The sequence below is a fragment of the Coenobita brevimanus genome, chromosome 100 (assembly GCF_032717465.1).
Source record: "Coenobita brevimanus isolate Jiangsu-jjx chromosome 100, ASM3271746v2, whole genome shotgun sequence".
NCBI classification, from domain to species: Eukaryota; Metazoa; Arthropoda; class Malacostraca; order Decapoda; family Coenobitidae; genus Coenobita; species Coenobita brevimanus.
This window is the reverse complement of record NC_137053.1, coordinates 40,203,455-40,230,262: the sequence shown is the minus strand read 5'-3', so window position 1 is coordinate 40,230,262 and position 26,808 is coordinate 40,203,455. Positions and strand designations below refer to the sequence as shown.

At 41.6% G+C, this 26,808-nt stretch overlaps 1 pseudogene; it reads left to right on the top strand.

The window, feature by feature from the left end:
* The first annotated feature begins 16,565 nt into the window (after window positions 1-16,565).
* On the top strand, window positions 16,566-16,961 carry LOC145414640 (DNA replication licensing factor mcm5 pseudogene; annotated as a pseudogene).
* Window positions 16,962-26,808: the final 9,847 nt, after the last annotated feature.

Here is a 26,808-nt window from a genome sequence, read left to right as displayed (position 1 = left end):
AACCAGCTGAAGATTAGCGAGGGAATAGTGACAGAGTGCAGACAGCATGTGGGCAACCAGCTGAAGATTAGTGAGGGAATAGTGGCGGAGTACAGACAGCATGTAGACGACCAGTTGAAGTCAATTAGTGAGGAAATAGTGACGGAGTGCAGACAGCATGTAGATAACCAGTTGAAGCATGTAGTCAATCATGGGAAGATAATTAGTGAGAAAATTGAGGCTGTAGAGAAATATTGCACTGCTGAGCCTCAGGTTAGTGTAGAGGGAGCATATGAAGGGAATGGGCAGTGTATGGTGAATCTTGACGGATCCCGGGCATCTGAAGATGGCATTACAGGGCTGAATAATCAGAATGCAGAAGTTGTAAGTCCTGGACTTAATTATGATGTCTCAGTTATTAGGCCCCAAACCAGTGAAGTGCATGGCTATAATGGGTATCCAGTTAAGAAGAAACCTCAAGAAAGTGATGGTAGTGTATCTTGGGAAGCTTACCGTGCACAGTTTGAGTTACTTGCGGATCAGAATGGTTGTGATGATAAGAAGAGGGCTGCAGAAGACCCACCACTGAAGAAATGCAAGAGAACCTTGATGAATAGTGTGCGAGAAGACAGGACAGATGACATGCAGCATAGTAGGAATGGGAATCATAGGAAGAAATACAGCTGTACTGTAGTGACGGGGCCAGCATCGAACGGAGAGGACCTGGAGAGGATGCAGATGGAGGGTGCAGATTTGCAACCAGTGCTGGAGTGGCTGCAGCTGAGTGCAGTGCAACCATCATGGGGAGGAGTTTCCAGGTTGGGCCCTGCGACCGGGAGCTGCTGGAGTCAGTGGGACCTTCTTCGTTGTAATGGACTGCTGGAACGTCAGTGGGAGACGCCCAATGGCCTCAGCGAGTGTTGGCAACTGGTGGTTCTGAAGAAGATGAGGTCTGAGATCTTGGATAAGTCACATAGTCAGATCACTAGTGGGCACCTGGGAAACTGGCTGCAACACAGGTTCTACTGGATTGGCATGCTTCAGGATGTTGAAGAGTGGTGTTGGGCCTGTGATGTGTGCTGTGCCAAGAAGGGACCCAAGAAACGTGGTTGCACCCCTCTTCAGCTGTACCAAGTGAGTGCACCGATGGAAAGAGTCGCGGTGGACATTGCTGGACCTTTGCCACTCACTGAGAGAGGAAACCGGTATATATGTGTCAGCATGGACTACTTCACAAAGTGGCCAGAAGCCTATGCCATCCCCGATCAAGAGGCTGTGACTGTTGCTCAGATGTTGGTTGATCAGTTTTTCTGTCGTTTTGGGATGCCACAAGAGCTACATTCAGACCAGGGTAGAAACTTCGATCTGCTGTGTTCCGTGAGTGCTGCAAGTTATTGGGGATCAAGAAGACCAGGACGACCCCCCTAAGGCCTCAGTCAGATGGGATGGGGGAGAAATTCAACTGGACCCTGGGGCAAGAACTGGCCAAGTACTGCATTGATGGACAAATAGACTGGGACCAGAAATTACCTGCTTTGCTGATGGCATATCGGTCTGCATCCCACGAGTCTACTGGCTACACTCCTGCAAAACTGATGTTGGGCCACGAGTTACGTTTACCGGTCAACTTGTTAATGGGAATACCACCTGGTGAAGAGCTGCCTAGAGACACCACTGGCTATGCGAAGCACCTTCAGGAAAAGCTGGCTGAGGTACATCATCAAGTGCGAGGAGCCCTCAAGTTTTCAGGAGGTGTGATGAAGTGCAAGTATGATGCCAACACAAGTGAAGTGAGCTTCAAGGATGGTGACCAAGTCTGGTTATACAATCCTCAGCATAAGAAGGGACAGTCACCAAAGTTGCAGAGCCCATGGGACGGGCCTTACACTGTGTTGGACCGCCTATCAGACGTAACATATCGGATTTGGGGAGGCAGGAAGTCTCGCCCAAAGGTGGTACACGTGAATCGTCTGTGGCAGTACCATGGGCCAGGACAGTACAGCTGGGATGTCTCTGAGGAATTGTGCTCACCTGCAGCCGAGGATGTTGAGGACCAAGGAGCTGAAGTGCAAGAAGATGGTGACAGTTTCTCGTGGGAAGTAGTGAATCAGAAGAAGAGGACCAAGACCTTCCTGGAGAAGTGGACTATGTGGAGGAATAAGGACATCGTCGGAAGCGGCATGGAAGAAGACCTGATAAGTTGAAGGATTATTTTGTGTATAGTTAGAGGTTTCAGTAGGATTAAGGTTTATGTTTGTATATATTGTGTAGTTTTGTCGGGACGACAAAGAACTAGGGAGGGGGTAGTGTTATGAAGAGGGATTTGCCAGTTAGGTAGTCTCGTACCTTCGAGACGTTTCTGGTACCGTAAGTTCGGTACGAGTCAGAGTTGCCAGTTAGCCAGGTGTTTGTAATCATAGTTATTTCGTAAGTTATGCATTAATTTTTATGCCCCTTTTCTTTATAATGTTTTATTTAAGTAATTGCTTGTTAAATTATGTAATTTAAGTTCGTATGGTTAATGATTTAGAGTGTTATGTAATGTGAGAAATCTAGTATGTTTTGATGTCTCGTAGTTGGTAACTGTTGTTGCTAGGGGCTGATGCAAGACAGTATGTCCTAAAATGTTGGAGAAGTAGAAGTTTCGAGAGTAATTCAAGCTTATATAAGAATGGGAAAGAGACTAGTCAGAGAGTCAGTCAGTTTGGAGTTTAGTCGAGTTTCAGGTCAGTTTGTGTGAAGTGCAGTCGGCTTTGGTGCACTGTCAGTGTCGGTGAAGGTTGTATATTTTTGGTACTTGTGAAAACAGTGGCAAACAGTGACGGGTTATTGAAGTTTGTATATCAGTGGAACTTGAGAAGACAGTGAAGTGTATTAAGTGTAATTACTGTCAGTGAAGATTATTTTCAGTACTTGTGTAATAAGCGAAGTGTTAGCAAGCATTAAGTGTACTAACTGTGAAGTGTTGTTAAACATTAAGTGTAACTGCAATCTATAAAGTGTGTATAGCTCCAGTGCTTGTGGTACAGTGAAGTTGAAAAGCATTAAGTGGAATTATTTGGAAAATAAAGACAGTGAACTTTAAGAAGCCAGTGTTTATTTTCGCCTCAGCTGATCTTGTGTACTGCACACCTAAAGACTGACCATAAGAAGAACAACTCACTGGGCAACGTCCTTCCTATACTGTACTACTGCTGTTGGAGCTTGTGGCATTGTGGGGACTCGGACGTAACAATACTAAAGAATGGACAGGATGGTTAAAATGCTCAATACTTTCTTCGATTCCTATTTACAGTTGAAGATAAAGTTTCCATTCCCACAGCTTTTCCTGTTACCTTAGAAGAGGGCAACATAATTAGCGATACTACTGTTAGTGAGAATGATGTATGACTTGTTATTGGTAAACTTAAAGTGAATATAATACCAGGGCCAGATCACATATGTCCGCGCATTCTTAAAGAAGCAGCGGATGTAATATCTAAGCTATTAGCTCTGCTATTCAATAAATCACTAAGTAACAGTAAGATGCCTTATGAATGGAAATCAGGAAATGTTATCCTGACATTAAAAGAAGGCAGCGAATCGCAAACAGAAAATTATCGACCATTAAGCATAACTTCAGTGGTGTGCAAGTTGTTGGAAATTATTTTCAGAGATAAGTTTATTAAGCATGTAGAAATAAATAATCTCATCAAAGATTCACATGGTTTACGAAATAATCGCTCTTGCCTTATGAACCTCATGGATTTGGATTTCTTCTATGATATGTTCAGTATATATCATGAGACCAGATCTGTTGACATTGTACTGTATATCTTGATTATCAAAAAGCATTTGAAAAAATTCCCCATAAAAGACTACTTCAGAAACTGAATGTGCAACGTGATTGGGTGGACAGATAACCCGCTTGCAAAACATAAACAGAGGGTCGTAATAAATGGTAAAGAACCATACTGGAAAGATGTTACTAGTGGTGTGCCACAGGGCTCAAAATTAGGTCCTATTCTATATTTAATAAACATAAATGATAGAGATGAGGGTTTAATATGTAAAATAACCAAATTTGATGATGATACTAAGATTGGTAACAGAGCAGACACATCTTTACAGAGGCAGGCAATACAGAGTGACCTCGATCAACTTATTAATTGGGCCAAACCATGGCAGATGGACTTTAATATTTGTAAATGTAAAGTGCTAAACATTGGAAATAGAAATGGAAAAGCCAGTTACACAATGAACAATATTGAACTAGATAATGTCAGTCATGAAAACGACTTAGAAAATATAATAACAAAATTAATGATCTTAAACCATGCAAAGAGTGTACGGAGGCTGTTAAGAATGCTAACAAATTAATCGGATTCATCGGTAGAGCATCTGATTGTCAATCAGATAATACCATCCTCACCATATATAGTGCCATAGTTCGCCCACAGTTAGAGTATTGTGTTCAGTTCTGGTAGGCTTATTACAAAAAAGGTATAGAGCAACTTGAAAGAGTACAACGAAGGGTGGCCAATATAATACCTAAATTGAGAAACAAACCATACAAAGAGCGTTTAGAAGCTCTGAATCTCTTTACCTTGATTAAACACAGATTACGAGGATATTTAATTCAGGTATTTGAAATATCAAAGGACACGATAACATGGCTGTCGATAAATACTTCACAGTTGATCACTTGAATATACTAAAGGCAATGGGCATAAAGTAATTGGCAAACGATTCCGGTCGCATGAAGCTAAGCATTTCCTCTTTAATAGAGTTATAAATATATGGAACAAATTGCCATGCAGCGTAGTAATCTGCGATAAAGGTCGATAAGTATCAGTCTTCTAACCCTCAGCTTAATATGTTTACTTCTGAATAAATAAATAAATAAATATATATATATATATATATATATATATATATATATATATATATATATATATATATATATATATATATATATATATATATATATATATATTTAGAGCTGGGATGATGTAACCCGCAGACTGAAAAATATTGTTGACTTCCTTTTCAGGCATAGTCTATCTGTCTATTGCCAGACGCCTTAATTCCATACGGGGTGGCCACAAACAAATCGTCTCCACGTCGCCCTGTCCCCCGCCATTTCACTGCCGTGCTCCCAACTCACGCCCCCCCTCTCATCTACCTCTCCACTCCATCCCTCCATTTCATCCTTGGCCTCCCCCTCCCTCCCCCCCTACACCTCACTCACATAAACTCTCCTCATCAGTCTTTCACTCTTCATCCTCTCCATATGGCCAAACCACCTGACTGTTTCTCCTAACGGTTCCTATCACATCCACATCCACACTACAACGCTCCTTTACATCCTCATTTTCAGTCTGTCGCTCCATGTGACTCCACATGCTCCTGTCAAATAACTCATTTCCAGTGCTCTCACTCTTGACTTGTGTCCCTACAACAACGTCCAAGCTTCACTTCCATACGTTAGAGTTGGTATCACAATACTGTCATGTAGTAACTTTTTCACTTCAATGCTCACTTCTCTGTTTCTTACCACTGCTTTCAAGGAACCAGCATCCTTTCTTCCTTGTTGAACCCTTTCAAGCACTTCACCCTCCAAACTGCCATCCTTACTCATTACACTACCCAAGTACTTAAACGTACTCACATTTTCCATATCCTCCTCATCCAACCTCACTGTACATTCACTGACTTCACTTCTCTCGAAGACCATAACTTTACTCCTCCTTACATTCACCTTTAGATTTCGTTTCTTAGACACTCTCCCAAATTCATCTACCAGGCCTTGCAGCTCTCCTTCGTCTTCGCTTAACAACACAGTATCATCTGCAAACAACAGTACAGGGAGTTTCCAAACCCTGCCCTCTCTCACTAGGACCACTTCAACATCCACTGCCCTACCTTGTATCTCTTTTATAACCCCATCCATGTACAGATTGAACAACCATGGAAATATGACACATCCCTGTTTCCACCCAACTTTCAAATATAAAAATTCACTCAGTTCACTAGCCACATGCACTGCAGCCTTAGCACCCTCAGTCTGCTCAGACGTCTCCTGTGATAGTGTTGTGTTAGTGACCTGTGATTGTGTTGTGCTAGTGACCTGAGATAGGGCTGTGCTAGTGAGTAGTGACCTGTGGTAGTGTTGTGCTAGTGACCTGTGATAGTGTTGTGCTAGCGACCTGTGATAGTGTTGTGCTAGTGACCTGTGATAGTGTTGTTAGTGTGTTGTAGTGACCTGTCATACCCCTGTGTGAATTTGTGCGTGATGGCTTCCTCTACGGAGAGTTGTGTCCCTACTGCAAGTTTCGAGGGGGAGTACCTTGAATTCTCGAACTAAAGCGGGAGGTACAGGTTCTCCGGCAGGAGGAGTCACAAATGAGGGAATTGTCGGATGAGATGTTGGAGGAGAAAAAGAAAAAGGCTGAAGGTTGGACACTTGTTCACACGGGTGCAACGAAGTTCACCCTTAAGAAGCAAGCTGAAGTAAAGACCACTAGTGCACTTGACGCACTACAGGACGAATGTGAAGGGAAGGCAGAGAGGGCAGTAGAGGAAAAGGACAGTGAGAGAACCTCCCGTACAGGTAAGTATAGTGAGAACAAGAAAGGTAAGAAAAATGTTGTCACTGTTGGAGACTCCCAGGTGAGATATCTTAACAGAGCCATGTATACGCCACTCACTAAACATGTGTGTCTTCCAGGGGCCATGGTGGCTAATGTTACAGAAAAAATGTCAAATATCGTAAAGGATTGTGAAGACAAGCCTACTGTGTGCCTCAGCGTAGGAGGAAATGATATCAGTAGGCATAAGAGTGAGGTACTATGGCAGCAGTACAAGTTGATGTTAGAGAAGGTTAAGCAAAGGGAGGGTCCCCTGCAGTGCTCGGTGTTTTGTCTAGGAGGCGGGTTGGGAGGGAATGGTTGAGCAGGGCGATAAGTTTTAACTACTGCCTTGAAAGGTATTGCAGTGATAATGCAATACCTCTCACAGACAGCTGGGACCGGTTTTATGGACGGAGTGCCTTGTACAGTTGGGATGGGACTCAGCAGGCAGGGAGTTACTGTTTTAGCTGGAATGACAGATAGGGAGTTAGAGGGTTTTTTTCGAGGTTGAGAAGTAGATGTACAGGAAGTTACAGCAACTACACTAAGAAATCATTATTACCATGTTTGGATATATGCATCAAGACTTACAATAGTAAGAACAACAGTTTAACCATTAGTGAAGATACATCCACTCAGGCACCTCAAATTGAGCAGGTGATGTTAGAGGACAGAACAAGCGATGATAGAGGGGCAATAAGTGATAGTACAAAAGATTGTTATATTAGTAATGAGTTTCCCAGTTAGAAATAAAATAAAAAATAGTAAGTTCCAAGGTAGAGGCATTACTACTCGTAATAACCTGAAAGTGTACTACTCAAACAGCTGGAGTTTTCATACTAAAATGGATGAATGGAGGGTTTTCATTTGTATACAGAAAATAGACATTGCCGTTATTAGTGAAACTTGGATGGATACAGACAGAATATCAGATAAAGGGCTATAATATTTTTGTGTCAAACCGTCTGGGAAGAAAGGGGGGCGGGGTAGCTATTTATGTAAAGAATTCATTAACCTATTACAATAGAGCAGACATTAAACAGGGACCCAGAAGGTGTCTGGGTTGAAATTAGTAATAACAGGGAGAAATTAGTCTTAGGAGCAATTTACAGATCTCCAAAATTAAGCAGAGCAGATAGTAAATACCTCTGGGAGGAAATTAGGAAAGCATCATAGTCCAGCTTAGTAATAATTATAGGGGACCTTAATCTGCCAAGGATATATTGGAGAAATCAGACAGGGGATGCAGAGTCAGAGGAATTTCTAGAGGTAGTACAGGATAATTTCCTTTATCAGTATATCAGGGAGCCCACCAGAGGTAATAATATACTAGATTTGGTTTTAGCTAATAAAGAAAATGTCATTAGTGATACAGAGGTTGGTGGACGACTTGGTAATAGCGATCATGAAGAAATTAAATTCATATTTATTTGGGATGTCTGTTCCACTGAAAGTACCTCCACCGTTCCTAATTTTCGTCTAGGAGATTTCGATGGATTAAGAGATTATTTTAGAACGGTATTCCATAGGGAGAATAGCTATTTTAGGGAGTGCCAGGTCAGTGGGGAACCCCAGGTCATAGGTGAGGGGCAGGAAACGGGTGAGAATGTGTGCCAGGTCTCTGGGGAAGGTGAGGTCATAGGTGGGAATGTAGTACAGGTGACAGGGATTAACTCAGGTCCAGTACCAAGCAGATGTTCGGCCAGTGAGAAATATAACGAGTTAATAAATGTAATACACGGAGGCCAAGATAGATATATCCCTTCAAAACCGTTTAGAACGAATAATTCAGAACCAAGATGATTAAACAACAGATTAAAATCTCTCATAGGCCAACGGAAAAGAATATATAGAAAAATAAAACGTGGAGAGGAACACTTACGTAACCGGTACGCGATTTTAAATAGAGAGGGAAAGAGGGAGATAAGGAAAGAAAAGATAAGTTATGAAATTAAGGTTGCAAGTGAATCGAAAGAAAACCCCAAGGGTTTTCATCAAATGTACCGTACGAAAAATAAAGATAGGATAAGACCACTCAGAACAGAATCAGGTGATTACCAGTGAAGATAAAGAAATGTGCTCCATCCTAAATAATTACTTCATATCAGTATTCACCAAGGAAAATCTAGACCTGGCCCCTCAACCAGCAAATATTTACGATAATACGGAAAATATTCTTAGTAAAATAACCATTAGTAAGGAGGACGTACCGAAAGATATTAATAAGTTAACACCTCAAAAATCGCCAGGTCCGGACGATATATATGCAAAAATTACAAAAGAAACTAAAGAAGAATTGTCAGTCACTTTTAACGTTATTTAATGACTTTAATTTCAGGAGGAGTGGAAGACCGCAAACGTAGTACCCATTTTTAAAAAGAGAGATAAATCAGCTGTGTCGTATTATCGTCTGATAAGTCTAACGTCAATAGTGGGAAAAATGTTAGTAAATTTTGGTAAATAAGATTAGAGAACACTTAGAAATATTTAATCTTATAAAAGAAAGTCAGCACAGATTCAGGCAAGGACGATCCTGCCTCACAACCTTGTTGCCATTCTTCTCGGAGGTCTATGAGGCAGTAGATAGCGATAAAGCTACCGATATTATTTATCTGGACTTTAGTAAAGCTTTTGATAGGGTCCCACACGAAAGGTTAGTTAGAAAGGTCCGAGCACACGGTATAGACGGCAGTATCTCAAAATGGATAGAATCCTGGCTGAAAGGACGAAAGCAGGGAGTATTAATAAATGGAACTAAGTCGGATTGGAGATTAGTAACTAGCGGTGTACCACAGGGTTCAGTACTCGGTCCCTTATTATTTATTATATATATAAATGATCTAGACTTAGGAATCACTAACAGTGTCAGCAAATTTGCCGACGATACAAAAATAGGGCGTATCATTGACTCGACTGATGATTGCCATAACTTACAAAAGGACCTCGATATATTGTCCAAATGGTCTAAAACTTGGCAAATGGAATTTAACGTTGAAAAATGTAAAGTACTTAACGTAGGCAAAACCATTGGAGACACTAAATACAGCTTAGATAACAAAGAAATTAGCAAATCGGAATACGAGAGAGATCTAGGAGTTATGGTTAGTAACGACCTCAGACCAAGGCAACAGTGCATTAATTCGAGAAATAAAGCAAGTAGGGTCCTAGGATTTATTTCGAGAAGCGTGAGCAATAGGTCATCAGAAGTAATACTGCAACTTTATCTAGCATTAGTAAGGCCACTCTTAGACCGCGCAGTACAATTTTGGTGTCCTTACTATAGAATGGAGAGTAACTCGTTAGCAAATGTACAGAGAAGAATGACAAAAATGATACATGATGTTCGGAACCTGTCATATGAAGACAGACTGAAAAGACGAAGTCTGCACTCACTAGAGAGGCTTAGAGTAAGGGGAGACTTAATTGAGGTGTTTAAGTGGATGAAAGGTTTAAATAAGGGAGATATTAGAAAGGTACTTAAAGTGAGCATACAGGATAGAACTAGAAGTAATGGTTTCAAAATAGAAAAATTCCGTTTCAATAAGGAAATTGGTAGAAAATGGTTTGGTAATAGAGTAATAGACGAATGGAATAAGCTACCTAGTAAAGTAGTTGCTGCCTCCTCCATTGAGAGTTTCAATCATACGCTAGATAAGCATATGACAAATAAGGGGTGGGTATAGAAAATAAAATCTTTTAACCAATACTAATTCATACTTTTTCCTTTTCAGGTTACTCCATGATAGAGTCTTTTTCTCCTTTCACACTTTCCTATAAAATATCCACGCCAGTTTTTCTATACTGCGTGGTGTTCTTTCTGACTTTTTCCTGCCGGCTTCAGCTGGAGGGTTTGGAGGGCAGGGGAGAGCCTTCTTTGCTGTCCTTATCTCATTCTAGTAGTTCAGTTACTCTTCTAGGAGCTGCCTAGCATGGGCCAACCGGCCTACTGCAGTTATCCTCTCTTCTTATGTTCTTATGTACGGTACATTCTTTTCACAGCATTCAGCAACTTCCCATCAACTCCATATATTCTTCATACTTTCCACAATCCTTGTCTATCCACCCTGTCATATGCGTTCTCCAAATCCATGAAGGCCGCAAACAACTTTTCCCTTCTCTAGCAACTTTTCCAGTAAAGATCTAAGAATGAATATCTGATCTACACAACCCCTTCCCTTCCTAAAGCCTCCCTGTTCTTCTCCAACTAATTCCTGTATTTTTTCCCTAACTCTGTCAGTAAGTATCATACCATATACTTTTCCTGTTACACTAAATAGACAAATACCCCTATGATTACCACACACTTATTTTTCTCCTTTTTCTCTGTACAGGGAAATAATTATACCTGACTTCCAATCCTTCGGGACTCTACCTTCCTCCCATGCCAATCTGCACATCTTCCACATCCATTCTACTACTATCTCTCCCCCATGCATCATCATTTCTCCACACACTTCATTAATTCCCGGGTCTTTCCCCATTTTGAGTTTCTTCATTGCTTCCACAACTTCCATCCTACTGATTTTTTCCTGTCATCACACCTCCCTCCTTCTCCCAGCCACTCCCCAGTCACTTATACTCGCATTACTTTCATTCTCTATGTTCAACAATTCCTTAAAGTGCTCTCTTCATCTGCTCACTTTTTCTCTCTTCTCAACTAGTAATCTACCATTTTTATCTTTCAGGCAGATAGTTTGGATTAAAATTTCCTTTCCCTTTTTCCTGTGAAATTTTCATGACAGTTTTTCTTTGTTGCATGGTGATCCTTCTCACAATTTCCTGCCGGCTTCGGTTGGAGGGTTTGGTGGGTGGGAGGGAGCCTTCCTGCTTTTCTATCATTGTCAGTAGCTGGTAGAAGAGTTCTGTTAGTTATAACCTTCCTTACACCAAACAGCCGCGAAAGGACCAAGAGCTCTGTTGCTGTTTGCTTTCCTTTGTACTCCTTTAACCCTTACTTGCCATTTGCTATCTAGCCTTTAACCCGCGGTGTCCCGTCAACGTACTTCCACGTCCTCACGTTATGTCACTGCCAATCCCATTGACATACTCCAACGTCCTGCAATTGCAAGGTTCATAATTTCCACAATTTTCAAAATTCGCGCGAGATTTTTGATTCGCCCACGTACCCAAGCCTCCCCTACCTGCCCCCAGGCGGGCAGCGTCCCAGACCCCGCATGACCTGTGCTCGCCCTTGTCTCGGTCACTCACCTGTTAGCAGTGACCCAGGTCAGACATGGCGCGTAAAGGTCTCTCAGACGACGAAATACAATCCGCCCTGGATGCCTTCACTGGAGATAGTGATTCTCCACTTGATGATGATGTGGTGGATCGAGATAATGTGCAGCCTGAGGAGGAAATAACAAGCAGTGATGAGGAGGTCCCTTCGCCCCAGAAAAAGCGGTATGTCACGTATCGTAAGGCAAGGGAAGGCCAGCCTGCACCCAAAACTCCTGCATGGACCTCTCTCCATCCCCTTGAGAGAGATTCTGATGAGGACGATGACGATGACGGCGGCTTAGGACGTGATGTTGCCTCGTGGTTGGGGAAGGGAAAAATCTCACCCCGAGGATCAGAAGGTGGGGCGAGAAGGCAAATAAAGTATGGCCTAGTGTTTTGTCTGGGGAAGGCGAAAGTGGTGTGGTGGGAGTGCGGGGTGAAAGGGAAGTGGTGTGAGGGAGGCAGCACGAGCACGTGGTGCACGTAGGCCTAGGGGAGAGGAGGTGGAGCCACTCCCCAGCACGTCTTTCGCCATACAATATTCCCAAACTTCCTCCACACAGCCCCAGGATGTGGGGAAAGGAAGGAAAGGGAAGGGAAAGGGTAAAGGAAAAGGGAGAGGGAAGAGAAGTGCGAGTGATGAAAGGCGCCGCTCTCCACCTCCCCCACCACCACCAATGTTGCGTTGTGCCTTCAGCCATGTTTCAGAGAGTACCATAACTTCCTACACTACTGAAACTGTGTGGGATGGCGATATGACGCTCAGTATAATGGTAAGGCCAGTCAGTATGTGCCAAGTCTTATATAAACTTGAAACGGGTGTAATGTTTGCAGGAAAGTAATGTATAAGTTGAGAAATAGTGTAAGTTGAACGAAGTGATATGAAAACTACACCCACTGTATAAATCTGCAAAAATATGACGCTCAGTATAACACTCTGGTCAGTAAATATGTGATAGCAAGAATATAAAGTGGAAATGGGTGTAATGTTAGCATGCATAAAACGTATAAGTTGAAAAATAGTGTAAGTTGTAATAATTGATGTCATGAGTACACCCACTGTGTAAATCTGCGAAAATATGATGCTCAGTATAACACTCTGGTAGGTAAATATGTGATAGCAAGAATATAAAGTGGAAACGGGTGTAATGTTAGCATGAATAAAACGTATAAGTTGAACAATAGTGTAAGTTGTAATAATTGATGTCACGAGTACACCCACATTCTGGTCAGTAAGTATGTGCTAGGAATTATATAAAGTGGAATTTGTTGTAATGTTAGTAGTAAGGTATTTTATAAGTTGAATACTAGTGTAAGATGAAACAAATGATATCGCGATAACACTCCCTGTGTAAGTATGCGCTAATATGACGCTCAGTTGCATCGTAAGTTCTGAAATTATGTGATATCAATTATATCAAGTGTAAACATGTGCAATGTTAGTGGAGAATTATTATATAAGTACAAAAATAGGTTATAAGTTGAAATAGTAGTCATAGCGACTTCACCGTGTGTGTTATTATGCGCTATTATTAAGCTATATATTTACGTAAGGCCTGAAATTATCTCAAAACAGTTCTATAAAGTTGAAAAGTGTATAATGTTATTAGAAAAGTATTATGTAAGTAGAAAAAACACAATACGAGTTGAAACAACAGTCACAGTGAGTTCACTCACTACGTAAATAAGCGCTAACATTACGCTAAATGTTATCAAAAGGCCTGTGAATACGTAAAAACAGTTCAATAAAATGTAAAATGGTATAATGTTATTGTAGAAGTATTATGTAAGTAAAAAAAAATGATATGTATCATGATTTTCGAATGTTAGCGATTCATCGTGAACAAGTTGCCCGATTGTGCTCATTTTGCACGATGGTACAATGCTTATTTCTGCTCTATTTTTGTATAAAATCCAATATACTCTTTTATCACATGTTTTTATGTTTGTAATAAATACATATCTACTTACTTTCATTGGTTTCCCAGACTTATAATACCATAGAAAACGTTAGAGGCTCAGACCGCCTACGGAGAACACGGGGCCAGGTGGGACCAAGGCATACCTGTTTAAGGTAATTATGGACCCCGGGGAACAATTTCTTTGTCACTGACCATTGTTTCTGACCAAAAGCGAAAGTTTTAGCAAAAAAAAAAAAAAAGGTCGAAAAATGGTCGGGATTGGGGGGTACCAGTGGTGAAAAAGTGGTCGGGACGGGGCGGGTTAACTCTCAACGGAAGGGGCAGCAACCACCTCACTAGGTACTAGGTAGAATATTCCATCCTTCCCCAACTCCATTGCCAAACCAGTTTCTACACATTTCCTTACTAAAACTAAATTTTTCTAGTTTAAAACCATTACTTGTGGTTCACTTTCATATGCTTATGGTACTTAAAGTACCTTGCTAATATTCCCCTTATTTATTCCATTCATCCACTTAAACGCCTCCATTAAGTCTCTCACTAAATGCTTTTCTAGTGAGTGTATATTTAGTTTTTTTCAGTATGTCTTTACATGAAAGGTTCCGAACATCATGTATCATTTTGTCATTCTTATCTGTATATTTTCTAACGAAATGATGGACACCAAAATTGTACGGCATAGTCTACAGTAGATGTGGCCTTACTAAAATTTGGTTTTACGCCAGGTATCCCCGAAAGGCTAAGGAGTTGCCCCTGATAGAGGACTTTGGGTCGGAGCGTGTAGGCTTTTATGACTGGATGCCCTTCCTGATGTCTACCAATTACCCTTGAGTAGATTCGATCCTCCAACACTTCGGTCAGAGCGAAGCGCTTTAACCCCTACACCGCGGGCATGTTTACCGATGTTTTGCGTGTGCCGCGGGGTTAGTCGGGCTCCGACAGACTCTCAAAAAATATTTGCCAAAAATCAGTTATTAGTCCTAGAATATTAAAATTAAATATGCCTATGGCACATACCTTCAGCTTTCTCCTGGAATGTTTGTTGAGCCTTCGTCAGTTACCGTAGGACTTGTGGAGACCTCTGAAGTTGGGTAACGAAGTCTCCACTTTACACTTCCTGACAACCCGTAATATGATTACCACAGCCAGATATTAACACTATAAACACTACTCTATGATTTTCAAGTAGTTTGGGATCCATACTCCAAAAAAAAAAACACTGTGAAAGCAGTGAAAATTATGAGCGCGTCTGACCGTCGCACTTGCGCTAGTTCGCTCTTGGTACTCTGTCATTTATTATTCATAAAACCCCTCACACTTTATATTTCTATTACTATATAACACTTATATATATCTACAGTCTTTATCCATAAGTTTCCTTCAGTAGTATTAGTTTATTGTCACTGTAGGGATTCAATTTCTTTCAGTAAAATACGTAGCATTCACTTTCTCGTCCTGTATACTAGCATTGAGAGTGAATGTCACTTTCATCTTCACTGTCATAACTCATAGTATTCAGACTTGCTAGAGTGAAACTTTCACTTTCATTACTCCTAGGGTATATACTCGTATTCTTATAATACTACTCATTTACATTTCTATTTACGTTCTCTATTTTATTTACGTTATTTACATTTCTATTTTATTTACACTGTGTTATGCACTGTCACTGTAAGTAACTTATAAAACTATTTTCCATTGCTCATGTATATTTACATTCATTACTTTCACTTGCTGTTTACACATTATTTACACATTATTTACAATTCCACTTGCACTGTTTTACTCAATAGAATGATCGTAGTCACTCTTTTATCAATTGTCAGCCCTTTACCTCTTTCCACACGAGGTTTAGTAGGGGGTAAAGGTCACAGGGCCCTTTGCATGGGGGTGAAAAAGTCCCTGAAGTCAGCAAGAGGAAACAGACGTACCTCCACTTTGGAAGATGAGAGTGAACTGATAAGGGAGGGCCGGGGTTGAGGCCTACTTAGGGGATATTCAGTACTACCAACGTTAGCTCTTGAAACAGCTATGTATAGCACTGAAATGATTGGCAGGAAATCTAGACAATACATTATAAATTAGGGAGTTCCAGGTGAATGTAAATATCACTTAGGCTTCTCCCTTCCCTCCTTATATGTACATTTATTACGAAAATAGATTATACGGCATATTTCAAGGGGAAAAAAACAGCGAAAATTAGCGAACGAGTGCACGTGAGGTGTTGTCAGGTGATAATTAGCCAATTCCAGGTGTATGGCACTCTCACTTACCTTATTTCTTTCTTGCATATATTATTTGGTATAAGAATAGGGCATAGAGTTTATTTCAATAGATGAAATCAGTGGAAAATTCCAGGGAAGATTTACTTAGCGTAGCACGGCTGAGCAGGCGAGAGGATAGGGTAATGGAGGGGGGGGTAGAGAGGGCAGTCAAGAATGGGGAGAAATGGCTAAATTTTCAACAATGGATGGGAGTACAGATGAGATTAGGAGTGCTGACTAGTGTTGGACATTGGCAGTACTGATAGATGATACAAGCCCCCACTTGGAAGCCCGGGTGAATTAAAAATTACACAGAATCACAAAAGCGACGCCCCGCGGTATGATCCCTTGCTCCCAAGCGTCACGAAAGTGACGCCCCGCGGTTAAGGGGTTAATCCACTGAGCCACGGCTGCTACGGATGTGGTGTTACTAATGCTAGACAAAGTTGTAATACTACTTTAGAAGTCCTATTGCTCATGCGTCACAAAATAAATTCTAGGACTGGTTTATTTCTCGCATTTATACACAGTTGCCCTGATTTAAAGTCTTTACTAACCATGACCATAAGAGAATGGCTATTCCCATCACAGTCAGACAACTTGAAGCAATTGTTCGTATTGCTGAATCCCTGGCCAAGATGCGTCTAGAGCCATTTGCCAATGAGCGAGATGTAGATGAGGCTCTGAGACTCTTCCAGGTCTCAATCCTTGATGCTGCAATGTCTGGTTCACTCACAGGTGCTGAAGGATTTACTACAGAAGAGGACCAGGAGATGTTGTCTCGCATTGAGAAGCAGCTCAAAAGGAGGCTTGCAATTGGATCGCAAGTCTCTGAACATGCCATTGTCCAGGACTTTCTAAAGCAGAAATACCCAGAGCGAGCAGTGTACAAAGTGTTGCACTTTATGATCCACCGAGGAGAGCTGCAACATCGTTTGCAGCGCAAAATGCTCTATCGGATGAAGTGAAGTAGTAAACATTTCAGATTGTGGGGGGGACGATGTATTATCATCTCACGTATTACCATTACCCATTTGTCACAATAGTAATTGATTTGAGGAAACTTCCTTGTTGATATATATACATATATATATATATATATGTATATATATATATATATATATATATATATATATATATATATATATATATATATATATATATATATATGTATTTTAAATATAGGCAAAGCTTATAAAGCCAAGAAACCATTTACTACGCTGGGTGGTAACCATATAACCAAACCATACGTGCTCCCTACGTGTCACCAAGTGGTTTGGTGGAGGATTAGTGCCCCTCCCCATAAAACAAATAACCCAAAGTCAAATGGCCACCCCTTACGGGATTGTGGGGTCTGGCAATAGATAGATAGATAGACTAACCATGACTCCTAGATCTCTTTCTCGCATTCCATTTTATTGATTTCTTTATTGTCTAGGTTGTCTAATATCTACGATAGCCTTCAACACGTTGAGTACTTTACATTTTTCGGCGTCAACTTCCATTTGCCAATTTTTGGGCAATTTGGACAAAATATCGAGAACTTTTTCGTAGGTTCACACAATCGTCAGTTGAGTTAATGATACATCCTTTTTATGTGTCATCGGCAAATTTACAAACCTTATTAGTGTCTTCTAAGTTTAAGACATTTATAATAATAAGAGACTTTGGTACACAGATAGTTACTAGCCCCCACTCTGAGTTAGTATCACTTATCAAATGCGAAGTTTCTAGTTCTCCTGGAATTGTTGCTAGACTCTGAGGCGGGAATAATGATAATACCAGTGAAAACAATAGTCCCTACCTTTGTAGTAGGTGGAGACTAATTATCGTAGGTTTTATCGCAATCTACCGCCTCATAGACCTCCAGGAAAAATTATGATAAGTTTGTGAAGCAGGATCGTCCTTGCATAAATGTGTGCTAACTTTCATTTATGAGATAAAATCGTTTAGTTGCTCTCTAACTTTATTTGCCAAACTTGACTCTAGCATTCAATCAACTGTTGATATGGAACTTGCCGAACGATAATTCGACGCAACTGAGTTATAACTCGTTTTTTAAAATGGTTACTATAATTGCTGTCTTCTATGCCTCTGGAACTTTTTCTGAACATAAAGAATTATCAAAAAGTTGTAATTGGCTGACATACTTCTTCCTTGGTTTCCTTTCTAATTTTTGAATATATATCGTCCAGACCTGGCGAATTTTTAGGCTTTAACTTATTCATTTCTTTCAATACATCGTTGCTACAAATGGTTATTTTACTAAGAATGTTGTTTCTATTACCATTGTGAATAACTGTTACTTGAGGGATCACTTCTAGATTTTCCATGGTAAATACTAATACGAAATAATTATTCCGGATAGAGCACTGTTCTTTTACCTTCATTAGTAATGTTACCTGATTCTTTTCTAAGAGGTCCTATTCCATCGTTATTTTTGGTACGGTACAACTAACAAAAACCCTTGGGGTTTTCTTTCAGTTATAGAGCAACCTTAATTTCATAACCTCCCTTTGCTTTCCGTATCTCCCTCTTCACTTCACTGTTCAAAATCGCGTACCGGTTACATAAGTGTTCCTCTCCTCTTTTTATTTGCCTATATATTCCATTTCTTTGGTCCATGAGATATTTTAATCTTTTGTTCAACCATCTGGGCCCTGAATTATTCGTTCTAAACACTATTAAAGGGATATATTTATACTGTCCTCTGTTTATTATATCGACTAAATAGTCATACATCTCACCGATCAAACGGCCACGTGGTACCTGCCCTGAATTGATCTCCGTGGCCTGAGCTACACTTCCACCTAAATCCTGTCCCTCACCTATGACCTGAGCTTCCCCAGTGACCAAAGTGACCTGACGCACCCTCCCACCTAAGTCCTGTCTCTCACCTGTGACCTTAGTCTCTCCAGTGACTTAACCCTCACTAAAGTAACCAGTCTCCTCATGGGATATGGTCCAGAAATAAGCTCTTAATCCATCAAAATTTCTTAGACGAAACTTAGAGGCACTTGATCAGTTTTCAGTACAACGGTTATTCCAACTAAATTTGAACTTAATTTCTTCATGGTCATTTTTCCCAAGTCGTCCGACGATAATGAACTCAGCGGATCCTAAGCTGTTTTATGGGTACATAAAGGCAATAAAAGACTTAAGACCAGTATTGGTCAACTCATTATCGACGAGGGTGCCCATATCTAGGATGATAAAAAATTGCTTCCACTTTAAACATTTTTTCCAATCCATTCTTCACAATAGACGCAAATGGGATACATCTTAGTAGGCAGAGGGTTTCTACATTAGCTTGGTCTGTAGACAGGAAGTTGGGGGAGTTTATCGGAGTTTAATGTTAGATGCAAAGTTAGATGTAGCAAATTCACTCAGGGATCTTCAACATCAGGTTTAGATAGCTTCAAACTTATGTGCAAAAACAACATAAATACAGCCACTAGTGTCAATACATCCACCCTAGCACCTCAGTTACAAACAGAGAAAAGAAGTGCTTCCCATTGTAAAAACTTATGTGCTATAATAATTTACAAGTGTATTATACCAACAGTAGGAACTTAATTAACAAAATGGACGAACTAAAGGCTATAATTAGTACCGAGAAAACAGATATTGCCATAATTACTGAAAGGTGGAAGAATACAGAGACTCAAGAATTTTGGCGGAATATCAGATCCTGAGGTATAATATTTTTCAGTCTAACAACATGGGAAGAAAGAGGAGTGTCATGAATTGGCGCGATTCTGTATCTAAACAAACTCGTGACAATGAACTTTGGTGAAAAAACACTAATTCTAGTGGAATTTCCACTGTTTATCACTCAGTTTAACTGTCCCCATATTCACCCGATCGGGAGTGTTTTCAGAACATTTTTCACTGTTTCATAAGTGATCGTCCTTGCGCGCAAAATTGGCGTTTTCGCTGAGTGATTTGTTGTGGGCATGCGTCGCTCACATTTTTTCCGCTGGCCATTAGCAAGCGCGGCCAGCACTCGCCTCTCTCTCACAATTTGAATTCAGTTAGGATTGAAGCGCCATGAGAGAAGGTTCGTGTACAGCGAGTTCCTGAATCTCCACCTAGTGTGAACCGGCGAGAGGTTTAGCGTGTGCAGCGTCCGTCCTACGCACCGACGCCCAGTTTCCACTTAGCCCCCTTCACTGACCAGTACCAGTATTTCTTTTCGTTTTTTCTAGGCTTAAGAGTTTAGCTTTTGAGTGAGCGAGTGAGTGTGTTCTTATTTTGAATTCATTTGAGACTCATGTAACGTAAAATTTGTTTCATTGTAATTAATAAATTCACAGTTCTTTTCTCTTGAGCTTAATGTAATGTAAACTCGTCTTTTATTTCTCCACATTAAGCTTATTTTAGTTACTGTTCCTAGTTTGTACAACGCTTTGTATTATTCATAACTGGTACTTAGGCCAGTCCTTTATTAACTCAAATCCGTTGTTCCAACTTGGAGTTAATGCTTCAGCAAGAACCTGTTTATCATTCATAGCATTATTTATTGATTGTAAGGGGTGGAGTCACTTTCTCTAGAGGCTACCTTTACTAACAAACAGCATTTGTGAGTAATTAGTCTCTGCTGTGTACTGCTGAGAAAGTATATTCTCATTCTTAGAGTATCGGCGAAGTAAGCCGACATAATCTTTCCTTGATTTTCACAAGTCAGTTCATTGTCCTGTTCTCAAGTAACATTTAAAGTATTATTTAAAAGTATTCTTTAATATTGAAAAGGCGCAAAAACACTGTGACATCTGGCGACCTCATTCCAGGATATTAACTCCTAGTTCTAAAGTTGTTAACGAGATAATACTCACTCAATCATACTTAGGTATTTATCATTAAAGTCTATAGGCACTATCTTAATGGTGATTATTAATTCATTTTTATTAATTTACTTAATAGTTTTCACAGTCAGTGTTTGTTTAATTTTCGTTCTTTACCAGTCTAACTACATAAAACTGTTCCTCACTAACCTGTGCCTATATTTTTTATTCTTGATTATTGGCAACTTTCTCTGCAAAATAGCAGTCAGTACTTAGTCTTTGGTTCACTCAGACTGAGTTAGCATCATGTCTACCGACGTCTATGTACAGGAAGCTAAAGATATGGGGCTTACTGACCCTGAGAAAATTAAGGACTATGTCCCCTCTCGGTTTAGTTATGAGCAGCAACGCTAGAATGATGCTTGTGAAGAGCGTCGAATTCAGCGTGAGGAACGCGAAAAAGAGCGCGAATATGAACGAGAACAGCACGAACATGAGCGAGAACAGCGTGAGAAACGCGAGAGAGAACGTCAACACGAGCAAAAACAATGCGAACTCAAGTTAGAACAACGTGAAAGAGAACGTCAACTCGAGTTAGAACAATATGAGAGAGAACGTGAATATGAGCGAGAACAGCGAGAACATGAACATGCCAAGTGAGAAGCACGTGAGAACCATGGACTTGAAATGTTGAAGCTCAAGCGAGATTCCTTGGCTTCAGACACATCTGGTGCAGTTGGCCCAAGCTCCATGAGCGCTCTCCCTGCACATGTTCTGGCGACCCCACACATCAAGCTTCCCCCATACAAGGAAGGTGAGCGAATCGAGCCATACATAGCTCGTTTTGAAGATATGGCTCAACTGTACTAGTTGGATGATGCAGCTAAGCGGCTTCAGTTTCTTAGCCTGTTGGAGGGCCCTGCTCTCGATATTCTCCACAGAATTCGTGGAGGCAATCTCACGTATGAGATGATGAAGGCCGCACTCGTCAAAGCGTACGGTCTCACAATTGACGACGCCAAGAGTCAGTTCATGAGGGCGCGTTTACAGGAAAAAGAGACTGCCGTTCAGTTTCTTGACCAGCTTACTGCTTACTTAGATGAGTGGATGGAGAAAGATGAAACTCCTTCCACACGTGAGGGGATAATTGACCTTATGCTGCGCATGCAGCTAGAAAAGTCGTGGCCTGCTGAACTTATGGCTCAGCTTAAGATCTGCCAGGTAAGGGATGCCAGCCAAATAGTGTAGAAGGCTGATGCATTCTTCACTGGATACGAATATAAAACTCTTAAGCAGCATACCTGGAACAGGAAAGCTGATAAATCTGGGAAACCATCTCAGACTGAACCTCAGCAACAAGGCCGTTCTCAGAATAATGGCCAAGGTCCAAGCAAATCGCAGAGGAAGGACCAGGGGCAAAACACTCAGAAACCTGAGTGGAGGCGGTATGACAAGCAGAACTGGTATTTTAAGCAGCAGCAGGGCAAGGACAAACCACATAACCCTCAGTCAGGACAATCGACTTTAGTGTATCAGAGGCAGGATGCAAACGCAGCCTTCATGCCACAACAAGCGCACAGTGGTGCCAACCCCACCAGTACAGGTACTTCACAGTTCACTACTTCCCCAGCGACAGTGAACCCTCCTCCACAGGTGGTCAATGCTCCAGCTCCTCAGATGGTGAGCATGACCCCTCAGGTGTCAAGTTCTCAGGGCTCCACATTGGCTGCATTGTTCGTTCCGCAGTCTCACCAATGACTGGCCGCTACCTCCTCAGACCCTTCCACCAGTAACACTGCCTCTTGTTCAGCCAGGGTTTGTGGGAGGTGTTTCTGTAAATGTCCTGAGAGATAATGGTTCCTCAGGTTGCTCTGTCAAGCAAAGTTTAGTTCGGGCCGACGAGTACACGGGTAAGCAGATCCAAGTTAGACTTAATGATGGATCAGTGAGATTGTTCCCTGAGGCACGTATCCAGGTGGCATCTCCTTTCTACACTGGCTTGACAGCTGCTGTTGTCATGCCAGAGCCCTTGTTTGACCTCATTATCGGCAACATACCCGGGGTCAAAAACAGTTGTGCCATAGATGTTGCTACTCAGACTTCGGTTATTGCAGTAACACGAGCCATGGCCAAGGCTCCGAATCGTGTCACCCCGTCGACCGTCGCAGCGCCGCAAGATCTGATTCGTAGTCAAGATATTGTCCAAGAACAACAGTCTGACCCAACACTTGCCTCAGTGCTTAAGAAGCTGGAGGGTAAAGTAATTAAGTATTCACGGGGAGGTCAAGCCAGGTTCCTTCGCAAGCGAGGACTGCTATACTGTGAGTCACAAACACCCCAGGGCAAGGTTCAACTACAGTTCGTCGTTCTTGCGTAGTATCGCTGGGTAGTGTTCGAATTAGGTCATTGTTCAGTCATGGGAGGTCACATGGGCCAAAAGAAAATCTCTGACCACATCCATGCTGACTTTTTCTGGACAGGAATGGGACAGGAAATAAAAAGGCATGTGCTTTCCTGTGATGTGTGTCAGCATACCACTGACCGGGGACGTGTCCGTCCTGTGCCATTGAAACCAATGCTTGTAATCTCTGAACCGTTCGAGAGAGTAGCAGTTGACATTGTTGGGCCAATCTCCCTTAGGGCAAGTGACAGATCAAGGTATATCCTCATTATTGTTGACTTCAATACACGGTGACCTGAAGCCGTGGCCCTTAAGAATATAGAGGGCATCACTGTTGCTGAGGCATTGATCGAAGTGTTCTGTCGTGTAGGTATCCCCAAAGAGGTCTTAAGCGACAGGGGTTCGCATTTTACCTCTGCAATGATGAACAAAGCATTTAGGTTGTTGTCCATCCGAGGCCAGCGAACTACGCCTTATCATCCCATGTGTAACTGATTGTGTGAGAGGTTCAATGGGACTCTCAAGAAGATGTTAAAGTATATGGCCACCGAACAGTCAAAGGAATGGCCACGGTTCATTGCTCCTCTTCTGTTTGCTTATCGAGAAGCCCCACAGCATTCCTTGAAGTTCTCACCCTTTGAACTGGTGTATGGAAGGTCGGTCCGTGGACCATTTCAAGTCCTTCGCGAGTTATGAGACGATGAAGAACCTGACCCTGAAGTCAAGACCACCTACATCTACGTCCTTGATCTAGCTGACCGCCTCCAGTTGACGTGCGAGTTAGCTAAGGAAGAATTGATCAAGGCGTGTGAAGCTCAGAAAGCCTATTATGATAAGAAGGCAAAACTTCAGAAGTTTAGTCCAGGCGTTAAGTGCTTGGTGTTACTCCCCACTGTCCAGAACAATTTGTTGGCGCAGTGGAAGGGTCCATTTGATGTAGTAGAGCGCATTTCAGACCTCAACTACATAATTCAGATGGGGAATCTTTGTAAAAGGTTCCACGTTAACATGTTGAAGGTTTATCATGAGTCAAACCTCGAGGAGACTGGCCTATGAGTACCTGATGATAGTGACCAGCCACTGGAAGAAACTGGAAGAAGGAGAGTGTCGGAGATGTTTTACTTAACATTGACTTAGCATTAGGTGATCAGAATGCCATAAGGTCACTGCTCTGTCAGTATGCTGATGTCTTCTCTGACCATCCTAGACTTGCAAAGGTTGATTGTCACAAAACTGAGTTGACCAGCGATACTCCCGTAAAGGTTATGCCATATCTGATTCCCATGCGACTACTGGATGCAGTAGACAACGAAATTGCTGACATGGAGACTGCAGGTATTATTGAAAAGTCCTCATCTCCTTACTGCAGTCCAATGGTAGTAGTCTGCAAGAAGGATGGTGGAGTCAGGATTCGTGGCGACTATAGGAGGCTAAATGCAATCACCAAAGTGGATGATTAGCCGATGGGTGACCACATTGCCATCTTCTCCAAGCTGGCAGGTTCACGATATTTCACAAAGCTCGATTTGGCGAAGGGATTCTTTCAGATTCCCCTTCACCCCGAGAGCCGTAAGTTAACTGCCTTTGCTACTCCTAGGGTGTTGTATCAGTATAAAGTCCTTCCATTTGGACTTACCAATTCCCCAGCAGTATTCAATCGTGCCATGAGACAAGCGCTCCATGGTATTGTAGGAGTAGAGATGTTCGTTGATGATGTCCTTGTTCATTCTGCCACATTGGAGGAGCATCTCAGACTCTTGGAAATTGTCTTCAGTAGACTCCAGAGAAGCCTAGCAAGTGTAAAATTGCTCACAGTGAGGTGGAGTTCCTCAGACATATTGTTGGCAACAATCGCTGCAGGTGTCAGGGTGACAAGATTAGGAAAGTTAGAGAAGCCCTGTGACCCGTGACCAAGAAACAGGTTAGGGCATTCCTTGGCCTATTGGGGTATTATAGCAGTTTTATCCCCAACTTTGCTCTTATTGCCCAAACATTGTACGAGGTGATTTGAAAACATGCTCCAAATACCATTGAATGGGGACAAGCGCAAGAGAGATCTTTTGCTGCCCTTAAAAATATTCTGCGTAAGGAGCCTATCTTGCAATTGCCTAATTCCAACAAACCTTTCATACTGCGCACTGATGCTTCACAAGATGGAGTAGGTGCCGTATTAATGCAGGAATCAGAAGGTGGAATTTTCCCAGTGGCATACCACAGCCATAAGCTAAAACCCTCCGAGAGGAATTACAGTACTGTTGAGAAGGAACTCTTGGCTGTGGTTGATGGTGTTAAGAAATATTACTATTATTTATATGGGGCACCATTCACTCTGGAAACTGATCATATGCCACTCACTAGTCTCAGCACGACCAAGACGGCTAATGCAAGATTGACACGCTGGACACTGTATTTGCAGCAGTTTAACTTTGTTGTGAGATACATCAAGGGAAGTGACAATGTAGGCGCAGACCTGATGTCTCGCCTACTAGCTGATAACTAACATGGGTCCCATTAGCGAATTACAGCGTTTGATGTTATGCACAAACACCCAGTCTTTTCGCTAATAGGTAGGTTTAACCAGTAAACTGGGTTCCATTAGCGAATTGCAGCGTTTGATGTCCTGCACAAACGCCCAGTCTTTTCGCTCATGACCAGGTTCCCTGGTTAATTTAGTGAATTGCAGCATTTGATGTCCTGCACAAACACCCAGTCTTTTCGTTAATTAGGTATAAGGTTTAACCAGTAAACCAGGTCCCATTGGTGAATTGCAGCGTTTGATGTCCTGCACAGACGCCCAGTCTTTTCTCTCAGTTTGACTACGTTTCCTGGTTAATAATGTAAATAGTGTACTTTTTGTAATATAAGTACTGATTGCTAGGCAGAGAGAGAGAAATGACACTTTTGATGCTCCACCTTGATTACTTTTGCAGGTGCAGCTGGCGGGTGCAGCATTGCCGTGCAGAACAGCTGATCATCACTGACGCATGCTGCTGCCTCTTCTCTTCTGCCTCATCACCATCATTTACTATTGATTTGCATTATGTAATTTTACACGTAGGTACAGTTACACCACAACTGTCACACCTACACCATGTATTACATACATCACGCTACATAACAATAAGTTGTTAATGTAAATGTAGCGAACTTTTCGCTCAGTTTGACCTGAGTACAGGATTTTTAACCGTCGTCACAGAGTTTTTTTTCCTCAAGCTAGCTTCTATTAACGTAAATATGAAGTTTTTTCACTCACTGAGGACTGTTACTTTCTCCTGTAGCAGGATAGCACACACACCACAGTGTGAATCTTGTGTGACTGAGTTAGGATTTATATGTATGTATATTGAAAAAAAAATTTTCCTGAGGAAAAAAAAAATATTGATTTTGATGGGGTGTAATGTCACAGATTGGCTTGATTCTGTATCTAAACAAACTCATGACATTGAACTTTGATGGAAAACCACTAGTTCTAGTGGAATTTCCACTGTTTATCACTCAGTTTTACCATCCCTGTATGCACCCGATCGGGAGTGTTTTCAGAACATTTTTCACTGTTTCATAAATGATCATCCTTGCGCGTGACATTGGCGCTTTTGCTGAGTGATTTGTTGTGGCCATGCATCGCTCACA